At 37.9% G+C, this 12698-nt stretch overlaps 1 protein-coding gene and 1 pseudogene across 2 annotated transcripts in view; one reads left to right on the top strand and one right to left on the bottom strand.

Annotated features, from left to right (window-relative positions):
* LOC109568160 (large ribosomal subunit protein uL11-like) overlaps positions 1 to 10785 on the top strand; it is a 59749-nt pseudogene extending 48964 nt beyond the window's left edge.
* Positions 1 to 12698, bottom strand: part of ZFPM2 (zinc finger protein, FOG family member 2) — a 523941-nt gene that overhangs the window by 63393 nt on the left and 447850 nt on the right. The gene's annotated exons all lie outside the window — the stretch shown is intronic.

Here is a 12698-nt window from a genome sequence, read left to right on the forward strand (position 1 = left end):
ATTTGTGTGAGTCAAAAAACCCATTGCCGAACAAAAAAAGTCACCCATTATTTACCTTTCAAAAGACATTACCCACAGCATTTTATGTCTATTTTTTTTTTTAAATGTATGTTATGTTTCTTAGGGTTCTTAGTTTAGATATACACCATGCAAATACAGAAATGATTCAGTTATGCTTTACTAATGCTTAATAAATCAAGATTGCATAATGAAGAATGCATTGACATTCTAAACCTTAGCCTAACATTTAATTAACAGATCCAGTATGTATTCTCCTTTGAATTTAAAAATTATTGTATTTGGTCTATAGTCTTCCTCTAAAATGACCTTGATTTTAAAAAACTCTTCATTGCTTATTTCCACGATGAACAGAAATAATTTTTAGAAAAAATTAGATAAACTGATTAAGCATAATTAAGCATAATCAGTTTATCTAATTTTTTCTAAAAATTATTTCTGTTCATCAGAGAGGGCAATGGCACCCCACTCCAGTACTCTTGCCTGGAAAATCCCATGGATGGAGGAGCCTGGAAGGCTGCAGTCTATGGGGTCTCGAAGAGTCGGACATGACTGAGCCACTTCCCTTTCACTTTCCACTTTCATGCATTGGAGGAGGAAATGGCAACCCACTCCAGTGTTCTTGCCTGGAGAATCCCAGGGACGGGGGAGCCTGGTGGGCTGCCATCTATGGGGTCACACAGAGTCGGACACGACTGAAGTGACTTAGCAATAGCAATAGCAATATATATGAATCATCTTAGTAACGAAAGCTTTCTGTCGCTCTAAGATTTTGTGGCCTCTACCTCAACAATTCAATAGATTCAGATTAAATAACAGGAGATAATTTAGGGAGATTTTATATAAGAATAATGAGAGCAATGTTCAAGCACAAAGATGGTTACTCCATTAAGGCCACCAATGGAAAAAACAAAAACAAAAACATCATTCTCCTACAGAAATATAAATGTATGTTGACCAAACTCTACATACACTGAAGTAATCTAAGCAAGTTGATTGGCAGTCAAACTTGCCAACTATTAAAGGAGCTCAACCTCAAAATATTAAGCCTACCATCTATGTGTGAAAACACGAATTGTTTCCACTTTGAAAATTCCATTTGCTACTAATGCTTCTTGTGAGAGGTTGAAAGATTTTTTTTCAGAATCACTTTCTTTTCACTAGTGTTAGCACACTAGTATATTTAACAGAGACATTTACATGCTTTGCATTTTAAGTGCCTCGGAAATCCAAGCACAGAGCCTGCACATTTCCGCTGCACCATCAGATGTAATGAGTTATGGTACTATCGGCATGTTGATAAGCTATAGCCCAAAGAAGAACAAGAAGGAAGTATAAAAAATATGGCCAGAGGATGGGATAAAATTATCAGCTAGTGTGTTTTCCTGTTTGGTTTTAATCTACATTTAATTAAATTCTTATCTTCTGTGTACTTATGGTCGCATTTGAATGGCGAGACTGCATTCATTATGAATGGTAAAACTTAACTCAGAGAACATTACATGTGGCTTCTTTAAAAAAGAGAAGAAGAAAAACGCTGTCTTTATTCTTTATACTCAGGTCTTATAAAAAGAGACCAAACTCTCTCTTAGGTCAAGTGCAGTAGCACTTAACCTTTGGGTTAACTGATTTGGAAAAGTTGGACTTAAATCAATTTTTAATGCTATTTTTTATTTTTACAATTTGGAAATGTTATCAAATTCTGAGCTTGAACAGAGCTGGCAAGGGAAGCACTGAAGTGCATTAAGGAAATGCCTTCTTCATTCTTAAAAACAGAGATGATAACAGGAAGTTTTTATTAGTGCTGCAAAATGTGTGCATTAGTCTGCATCCTTAATTATTAAAATCATTACATTCCCTTGTTTTTATATGCTGAAATAAGAAAAAAAAATGCCTTAGTTACTATTTAAAGGTTTTTTTTTCCTTGTGTCACAGACTCTTTGAGTTCATTCAAGCATCCCTATATTTCAGAAAAAATCACACAATGCTTTGAACATAGCATTTGGTTACACACATACTGGTTTCATAGCGCTTCAGTTTTGTGCCAGGAATGTCAGGGCAAATTGAGAATATCCTGAAAACCACTGGTATCTGCAATAACAAGCAGGGTTTCCTAGGTCAACTTGAAGACTGTGTCAGCCTTAACAAAGGGAAACAGAGGCAATGTTTCTGATTGAGGTTTCAATGTATATTAATGAAGAAGTGAGGTTTGAGATCAGATTGGCTATCCCTATTGACCAAAATTCACCACAAGCTAGAACAAAACTTCTCCATAGTTACTATACTACACACACACACACACACACACACACACACACACATGCTGAGAGAATACAAATGAATATGTCTCATATTTTTATAGCTTTTCTTAAAAGCAGTAGTTTATGAGTAGTACTTGTGTGCTAGTGAAATAATCACATTTCAAATGAGCGTGTGTTTTTACCCTGTTATTTTATGCAATGGGGAATACTAACCAGGAGAGGTTTAACATTCCAACTGAATGCTTAAATTTATTTATTTATTTATTTTTAGGTATTATTTTCTTTTTATAGATTAGAAAGTTGAGAGTCAATGAGATTACATAGCTTACTCACAGCTAGTAGGCGGCAGACCAGGATTCAGGTTCTTGTCTGTCTCTGTTCAAATACTTAATGCTTAAATTTAAACACATATAATTAAACAACGTAGTTACCAATGACATACTGGCATATTTCTCCCAAATATCATAAATACATTGGGAATGACTCCACTTTTGAAAGGAGCTGTAAACATCCCTACAATTGGGCCAAAAAAGTTTTTATCTGAAACACTGGACACTCCAAAACTTTGATGTCTAATAGGATGAAAAGACCTTCTATTAAGCTAGTGACCACTCATTTTCTCAGACTCCAAAGAGGAGAAAAGATTTTCAGTATATATCCCTTATACTTCAAAGGTTTCTTTTTAAAATAAGCATTTTTTTGGTTGGGCATTTATACAATTCAGCAGATGAAATGTCATTCTCTTGTACATAAGTGAACATTAAAATCACAACAGGGAAGAATTAAAAAAACAGTGATAAGGTGGTGCGGTGGTAAAGAATCTGCCTGCCAATGCAGGAGATACAGGAGATGAGGGTTCGATCCCTGGGTCGGGAAGATCCCCTTGAGAAGGAAATGGCAACCTACTTCAGTATTCTTGCCTAGAAAATTCCATGGACAGAGGAGCAACCTAGATGTACATCAGCAGGCAAAACAGAAAGCCCAGAGATAAATCCACGCACCTACGGACACCTTATCTTAGACAAAGGAGGCAAAAATATACAATGGAGAAAAGAGAATCTCTTTAACAAGTGGTGCTGGGAAAACTGCTCAACCACCTTTAAAAGAATGAAACTAGAACACTTTCTAACACCATACACAAAAATAAACTCAAAATGGATTATAGATCTAAATGTAAGATCAGAAAATATAAAGATCTTAGAGGAAAACATAGGCAGAACACTCTCTGACATAAACCACAGCAAGATCCTCTATGACCCACATCCCAGAGTAATGGAAATAAAAACAAAAATAAACAAATGGGACCTAATTAAACATAAAAGCTTTAGCACATCAAAGGAAACTATAAGCAAGGTGAAAAGGCAGCCTTCAGAATGGGAGAAAATAATATCAAATGAAACAACTAACAAAAAATTAATCTCCAAAATATACAAGTAACTCATGCAACTCAATACCAGAAAAATGAACAACTCAATCAAAAAGTGGGCCAAAGAACTAAACACACATTTCTCCAAAGAAGACATACAGATGGCTAATAAACACATGAAAAGTTGCTCAACATCACTCACTATTAGAGAAGTGAAAATCAAAACCACAATGAGTTATCATCTCACATAAGTCAGAATGGCTGCCATCAAAAAGTCTACAAAAAGTAAGTGCTGGAAACGAGCGTCCACAAAAAACAAGTGTGGAGAAAAGGGAACCCTCTTACACTGTTGGTGGGAATGCAAACTGGTACCGCCACTATGGACAACAGTGTGGAGATTCCTTAAAAATCTGGAAATAGAACTGCCATATGATCTAGCCATCCCATCGCTAGGCATACACATCGAGGAAGTCAGACTTGAAAGAGACACATGTACCCAATGTTCACTGCAGCACTGTGTACAATAACTAGGACAAGGAAGCAACCTAGATGTCCATTAGCAGACAAACGAATAAGGAAGTGTGGTACATATACACAATGGAATATTACTCAGCTACAAAAAGAATATACTTGAGTCAGTTCTAATGAGGTGGATGAAACTGGAGCCTATTACACAGAGTAAAGTAAGTCAGAAAGAGAAATACCAATACAGTGTATTAACACATATATATGGGATTTAGAAAGATGGTAATGATGATCCTATATGCAAGGCAGTAAAAGAGACACAGATGTAAAGAACAGACTTTTAGATTCTGTGGAAGGCTAGGGTGGGACGATTTGAGAGAACAGCATTGAAACACGGATATTGCCATATGTAAAATAGATGACCAGTGCAAATTCGATGCATGAAGCAGGGCACTCAAAGCCGGTGCACTGTGACAACCCAGAGAGATGGGATGGGGAGGGAGGTGGGAGCAGGGTTCAGGATGCGGGGGACACATCTGCATCCGTGGCTGATTCATGTTGATGTATGGCAAAAACCACTACAATATTGTAAAATAATTAGCCTCCAATTAAAATAAATTCATGATCAATAATATTACATGGGTCGGTAGTGTTTTCCAGCAAGCATACTACCTTTCTGTAGTCCATTCATTCTCCAACACCCATTCCCCTTCCATTCTCTTAACTTTGCTTCCTTATTAACTAAGAAAATTGTAGTCATCAGAAGAGAATTTTATTTCCACCTTGACAGCACTCAACTATAGGTAATGTCCACACACTCTGCTGTTATGACTATTATTTTGGATGTGCTTACCATGCCTTTATTTAAAGCCACCTTCCACTTTGGTGTTAGTTACTCCCCATTTTTCCTGTAAGCCTCAATTTTTCAGTCTCAACGAGATCATTCCTATCAGAATGAAAACATCATACTTTTTTGTATGTATTTTTTTTGTATCTTTATTGTAAACAACAGCAACAACAAAAACCCTCTAACTCTTATTTATCTGCTCACATTTAAAGCAAGGGTTTCCCAGGTCGCGCAGGGGTGAAGAATCCACCTGCCAATGCAGGAGACACAACAGACACAGGTTAGATTCATGGGTCAAGAAAATCCCCTGAAGGAGGAAATGGCAACCTACTCTAGTACTCTTGCCAGGGAAATCCCATGGACAGAAAAGCCTGGTGGGCTACAGTCCATGGGTTTCGACACAACTGAGCTCACATGCTCTTCAAGATAATTAGAGATACCAAGGGAACATCTCATGCAAAGATGGGCTCGATAAAGGACAGAAATGGTATGCACCTAACAGAAGCAGAAGATATTAAGAAGAGGTGGCAAGAATACACAGAAGAACCATACAAAAAAGATCTTAATGACCCAGATAATCATGATCACTCACCTAGAGCCAGACATCCTGGAATGTGAAGTCAAGTGGGCCTTAAGAAGCATCACAAAGCTAGTGGAGGTGATGGGATTCCAGTTGAGCTATTTCAAATCCTAAAAGATGACACTCTGAAAGTGCTGCATGCAATAGGCCAGCAAATTTGGAAAACGCAGCAGTGGCCAAAGGACTGGAAAAGGTCAGTTTTCATTTCAGTCCCCAAAAAAGGAAATGCCGAAGAATGCTCAAACTACTGCACAATTGCACTCATCTCACACACTAGTAAAGTAATGCTCAAAATTCTCCAAGCCAGGCTTCAACAATACTTGAACCATGAACTTCCAGATGTTCAAGCTGGATTTAGAAAAGGCAGAGGAACCAGAGATCAAATTGCCAACATCTGCTGGATCATCAAAAAAGCAAGAGAGTTCCAGAAAAACATCTATTTCTGCTTTATTGACTATGACAAAGTCTTTGACTGTGTGGATCACGACAAACTGTGGAAAATTCTGAGAGATGGGAATACCAGACCACCTGACCTTCCTCTTGAGAAATCTGTACACAGGTTGGGAAGCAACAGTTAGAACTGGACATGGAACAACAGACTGGTTCCAAATAGGAAAAGGAGTACGTCAAGGCTGTATATTGTCACCCTGCTTATTTAACCTATACGCAGAGTACATCATGAGAAACACTGGGCTGGAAGAAGCACAAGCTGGAATCAAGATTGCCGGGAGAAATATCAATAACCTCAGATATGCAGATGACACCACCCTTATGGCAGAAAGTGAAGAAGAACTAAAGAGCCTCTTGATGAAAGTGAAAGAGGAGAGTGAAAAAGTTGGCTTAAAGCTCAACATTCAGAAAATTAAGATCATGGCATCTGGTCCCATCACTTCATGGCAAATAGATGGGGAAACAGTGGAAACAGTGGCAGATTATTTTTCTGGGCCCCAAAATCACTGCAGATGGTGACTGCAGCCTTGAAATTAAAAGACGCTTACTCCTTGGAAGAAAAGTTATGACCAACCTAGATAGCATATTAAAAAGCAGAGACATTCCAACAAAGATTCATCTAGTCAAGGCTATGGTTTTTCCAGTAGTCATATATGGATGTGAGAGTTGAACTGTAAAGAAAGCTGAGCACTGAAGAATTGATGCTTTTGAACTGTGGTGTTGGAGAAGACTCTTGAGAATCCATTGGACTGCAAGGAGATCCACCCAGTCCATCCTAAAGGAAGTCAGACCTGAATATTCATTGGAAGGACTGATGTTGAAGCTGAAACTCTTAACACTTTGGCCACCTGATGAGAAGAAATGACTCATTTAAAAAGACCCTGATGCTTGGAAAAATTGAAGGCAGGAGGAGACAGGGATGACAGAGGATGAGAATGCTGCACAGCATCATTGACTTGATGGACATGAGTTTGAATAAACCCCAGGAGTTGGTGATGGACAAGGAAGGTTGGTGTACTGCAGTCCATGGGGTTGCAAAGAGTCAGACACGACTGAGCTGAACAGAACTGAACTGAGCACACATGCAGCAGTAGCATTTAAAGCAAAACTCCTTGAAATACTTTCCTCTTTTTGTGCTCTCTTAGTTGAACATTTCAACAGCGCTTACTTCAGCATCTATTGGTTTTCTTGTCAATATCATCAAAGTGAAAGTGTAAGTCGCTCAGTCATGTCTGACTCTTTGCAACCCCATGAACTGCACATTCCATGGAATTCTTCAGGCCAGAATACTAGAGTGGGTAGCTTCTCCCTTCTCCAAGGGATCTTCCCAATCCAGGGATCGAATCCAGGTCTCCCGCACTGCAGGCAGATTCTTTACCAACTGAGCCACAAGGGAAACCCAAGAATACTGGAGTGGGTAGCCTATTCCTGCTCCAGTGGATCTTCCCAAGCTAGGAATTGAACTGGGGTCTCCTGCATTGCAGGCGGATTCTTTATCAACTGAGCTATCAGGGAAGCCCGGATATCAGCAAAGCCATTGCTAAATCCCGTTTCTTGGATCTTGTCTTACTTCAACATCAGAAAAACAGAAAACAGTTTCTCTGTGAAAACTTTTCTGCCCTTGGCTTTCCCTCAGCACCGTCTCCTGGTTCTTCCAATCTCACTGGCAGCTCCTTCTCAGTTTCCTTCGCTCAGGGTCTTCTGAGTTCATTTGCCACACTTCCCTCCTCCTTCATTTTGTCCGGGCACTCTAGGTTGCCCTGCTGTTCATGAAACATGCCAATGCATTCTTGCTTCTACCGTGGATATTCCTGCCTAAGACAATTTCATGACTAGACTCTTTATTCCCTTTAGAATTTCTCCAATGCCCCCTTCTAAATAAGGTCTTCCTTCACCATCTTATTTTATTTTGCTACACCAGCAGCATGTGGGATCTTAGTTCCCCACCCAGGGATCGATCCTGTGTCCCCTGTATTGGGAGCACAGAGTTTCAACCACTGGATCACCAGGAAGTCCTACTATCTTATTTTAAATTTCAAACCTCCCTCTGGGTTTTTTCTGACTTCTTTTTTCTCTATAATGCTTTTAAACATTTAACCAAGGATACATTTTGTGTCTTTATTTATCATCTTCCTCCTCTCTTGGGATATGAACTCTTAAGGGAAGAGGTTCACTGCTGAATTTGGTGTCTAGGACAACACCTATCACACACAATAGGCCTGCAGTGACGATTTACTGGGTAAATAAAGTAGACCACTATTTTAACTTTTTATTACACTTTTATGTTCTATAAGAAAATGGTTTTCTGTCTATTTTCCATGACTCTGAAATGATTATATTTATATATTAGTGTGCTGGACTTTTGTGGTATTTTACTAATATAGAATTGCACACCCATAATTAAAGCTAATTTTACTATTTTTACAATGTGATTTGGCTTTAGGGTGTATTTCTATGCTATTAAAATTATTTACCATTATCTTTTTTATTGTTTTATTCTTCATATTGCATTAGAATGAGCACTAATATGTTGGCATCAGCCACAGCTCTTATATTTACATTGATTAATTCTTTTTGAACCCCTCTTCTTCTTCTCTCTGTGTTTTTATCTTTGCCAGAGATGGGAGAGGATGATAAAAGCATGTTTGTGAAATATTTTATTTCTGATAGACAGACCTATGTGAGGCAAATGGATTTAAACGCTGCATAATAGTTGCCATTTCTGAACCCAGTTTTGACTGTCTGTGAAGCATGTAATAAAATTAAGAAGAGCATAAAGATTGGATTTGGGTGGATTACCTTGTCTTCAGGATCGATTATTTTGACCTAAGTCCATTAGCCAAAGTGTCCCCATATTAAGGAGCATTTTTCACATTTTAAGCCAAATACAATAATTTCTGGAGTTAGGAGAGCATAAAGGGAAAAGAAAAGGGGGTCATAAGGAAGCAAACTTGTAGACAGAAACACAAACTTCAGCCCTCCATGAAACAGACCTGAAAGCATGACACTATTATTTGTATTGGCAGCGCTTCCCTTACAAATTGTTGGCTTTTTTTGCACCAACCTCTAACCCACCATTTCTGAAACATTCCTAAGAAGACTTGAAAGACACTGTTAAAAGCATATCTGCCCAGAAGCCCTGGAAAAACTATAGCTGCAAAGTGTCTTTACTGTTTATATAAGAGCAATCAAAGGTATCAACAAGCAAGACAGCTGAAAGTGCTCTCTCAGAAAAAGAAAGCAAAATTGATCCAAACTGAATATTTCTATGAAACGGGTTACAGGGAATTCTGCAGCCAAGTAGGCATCCCCCATATGCTTGTGTATTCCTCCCTATAAACATGAATATTCATAAATACAATCCCAGTAGATGGGAACAACCTAAGTAAATTACTGAACGTTAGGAATAGAAGAAAAACCTTTAATGCAATTCAAGTACCCACACGGACCTGGACGGTTGGCATCAAATAACTGGACAAAAATATTACAACTACATTGACTTCAGTTGTTATAATCTGTGACTGAGTTGTTTGATCTGTATTATTTACCATGGTAAAGGTGAAAAGTTGTTACTTGACCATTCTTTAATGCTACTCTTGCTAAAATCTATAGTCTTTTCCCCCTTTTCCGCTTAAACTGAGGTCAGAGAACAGAGAATCATTTGAAGCGTGCATTATTTTACAGCAGTGTTCTCAGAGGTTACTGAGGCAGTCACTCTTCTCCTTAAGGACCTGGCACTTAAATATTTTATTTCTTTACTGGAATTTGTTGTTGTTGTTGTTATTTACTTCTTAAGTTTGTCACTGTCCCTGCTGCCAACAAACACTTCACTTTCTAATTCAATGTCAGCTGGGAAATCAACTAACCAGTCTGTATAGATTGTATCTAAATTAAGAGTTCATGAATTCTCAGTGAAGATTTGACATGCTCTTACAGTGATAAAGTGTTAGACTAAAATACAATACAGTTGTGATATCTAACCAAAGTTTGGTTTTTTAAAGCAAAATCTATATTTGCATCTATTGAAATGTATGCCTACATGTACATTTGGGTGTTTTTGTTTGTTTTCTCATCTTTCTAGGTTGCTGGCCCTGTTCTGGAACAATGCAAAAATATGTAGAAGATATATATCTACATTACATATTACTGTAGTATTTGCTCACGAGAGCACCCTCCACAACAAAACATTAACATTTAAAAGTTATATTGGGGAGGAGCTTCTTGATTAGAGAAGGCCAAGGTGCAAGCCTCTTCTGTGGTCCCCATCTGGTTTACCCTACACCAGCTGCCTCTGCCAGGCCACCCAAATTTGACCCTAACAAGATTAAAGTTGTATACCTGAGGTGTTCCAGTGGGAAAATCAGTGTCACAGGTACCCTGGCTGCCACAGTCATTCTCTTGGATCTGTCTCCAAAGGAGGTGGGTGATGACATGGCCAAGACAACTGGTGAAAAGTTGGGAGTACAGTGAAACTGACCATTCAGAACAGGCAGGCCCAGGTTGAAGTGGTACTCTCTGCCCCTCTCTGAACATCAAACCATTCAAGGACCACCCAGAAATGAAAAAAAAGCAGAAAAACTTAAAGTTCAATGGAAATAAGGTTTTTGATGAGATTGCAAATATTGCCCGACTGATGCAGTACCAACCTTCGGCCAGAGAACTCTCTGGAATCATTAAAGAGACCTTGGAGGCTGCCTAGTTTGTGGGCTGCAACGCTGAGGGCTGCCACGCATGTGACATGACCGATGATACTGGCGGTGGGGTAGTGGAATACCCAGTAATTAAGACTACAGAGTAAAATATTTTGATAAAGGGTCATTGATAACCAAAAAGAAATATGGAATATTCAAATAGTTACAGGGAAGTCATATCAACTCTTCATGAAATATGAAGATACTTTGGTAGCAATTCTTCTCAGATTTATGCTCAATGTGGTCATGCATGCAGACCACCTGTCTACTAAGTCTGAGGTTGTGAACTAAAGTCGTGAAGAAGGCCACAGACAAACTTCAATAGGTTCATGAGCACCCTAAATGTTATGCAATATCACATGTGTATATGCACACATTTTATCTGAATGAATTAAAAATGTTGTAAGAAAAAACTTTGAAATACTTAATGACCAAAGACAAACTCTAAATAAATTGATGAAATAATAGTAGTTAAATTAGTTTATTATTCAATGTGAGAGTGACTGATATTCTATCTGGCATTAATTAAAATAGAGATATTGCTTATAGAACAAATGTCTGTATGGACTTGCATTGCATTTGTAGAAGAAACAGTTCTTGTGTACAGAAGCAGAATTCAAATGTTTAGGTAGTGAAGAAGTTACCTAATAAATTACAATATTCTTGTGGAATGATGCTTCCATGTGTAGCCAATCATTGGGAAACCCAATAAATAACCCAAGCACCAATAAATCCTCAAGTGTTTATTAATTTCTTACTCTGCTTCTAGGGGGTCTGTGCAGTGGTGATAATATGACTCATAGGTTTGTCTGAACAATTATCAATATGCTTGGCATTTTATTCCACAGTGTGGAAGAAATGAAAGAAATTAATAAACGTCAACTGCTAGCCCTGTGTACTAACTATTGAAAAAAATTCTTTATTTTTATCTGCTTACTTTTCAAAGGATGCCAAACTGGTTCCTTATGAATGTGATACCCATTGGGGCTAGTGTTAATACAGTAAATTAGACTATCCTGAAGTGTACTGGAGGCTCAAGGTCAAAGCCAGTTTGTACTGAAATGAATATTAACTTGACTAATGTTTCCAAATGTCTAAACTGCAGAGGTATACTAGAAGTTTACAGATGTATCTTTTATTTGAATTCATGTTCCTTCTGTGTTCTCTACACTTAGGGTATCCAATTTTAGATTATAAATGTATTGGCATCTGCAATGTGATTTGATTTCTACTTTAGTTCATTAAAATTGTAACCATCATGGGATACTAAAATTTCACTAGATTAGAGAAACAATATCAATGCTTTTAAACTGGAAGATGTGTAAAATCGATACTTAAAATATCTCTTAATTAAAGAAGCAAGCTAAAGTGACATATCATCTTTAACTTGTTATCGCTAACATTACTTTTGTCTACAAGTTGGGATAATCATCTTTCTAGGTGCTTACAAAGATGTTACATTTCTGAAAACAAGATAAAATAGGTATTTACTTTTCTTGAAGGTCCTCATGAGAAGGATTAACACAGTTTGCTGTGTGTTACTGGTCTACCTACTGGATAGACACATCCCAGGAGACACAATTTGGACTCATATGCTTCCCAAGTGGTACAGCGGTAAAGAATCCGCCTGCCAGTGCAGAGGATTCAGGAGACAGAGGTTCGATCCCTGGGTTGGGAAGATCCCCTGGAGAAGGAAATGGAAACCCTTTCCAATATTCTTGCCTGGAAAATTCCACACACAGAGCAGTCTTTGAGGGTTACCACAGGGTTGCAAAGAGTTGGACACAATTTAGCAACTAAACAACAACAACAATACATAAAACAGCAAAAATGTTTCTTCCTTCCTGCCAACAGCTTAACACTCACATTTCCATCCATAAAGAAGTTGGAAGGACTTAAAACTGATTCAGATTATATGTTTATGATGACATGATCACTGGATTTTTGGTGGTATTTCCTTACACTTTATTTTTAAAAATTTAAACCACTTTATTGAGGTAAGATTGGCTTACAAAAATCA

This window comes from Bos indicus, chromosome 14, assembly GCF_029378745.1.
Source record: "Bos indicus isolate NIAB-ARS_2022 breed Sahiwal x Tharparkar chromosome 14, NIAB-ARS_B.indTharparkar_mat_pri_1.0, whole genome shotgun sequence".
Lineage (NCBI taxonomy): Eukaryota > Metazoa > Chordata > Mammalia > Artiodactyla > Bovidae > Bos > Bos indicus.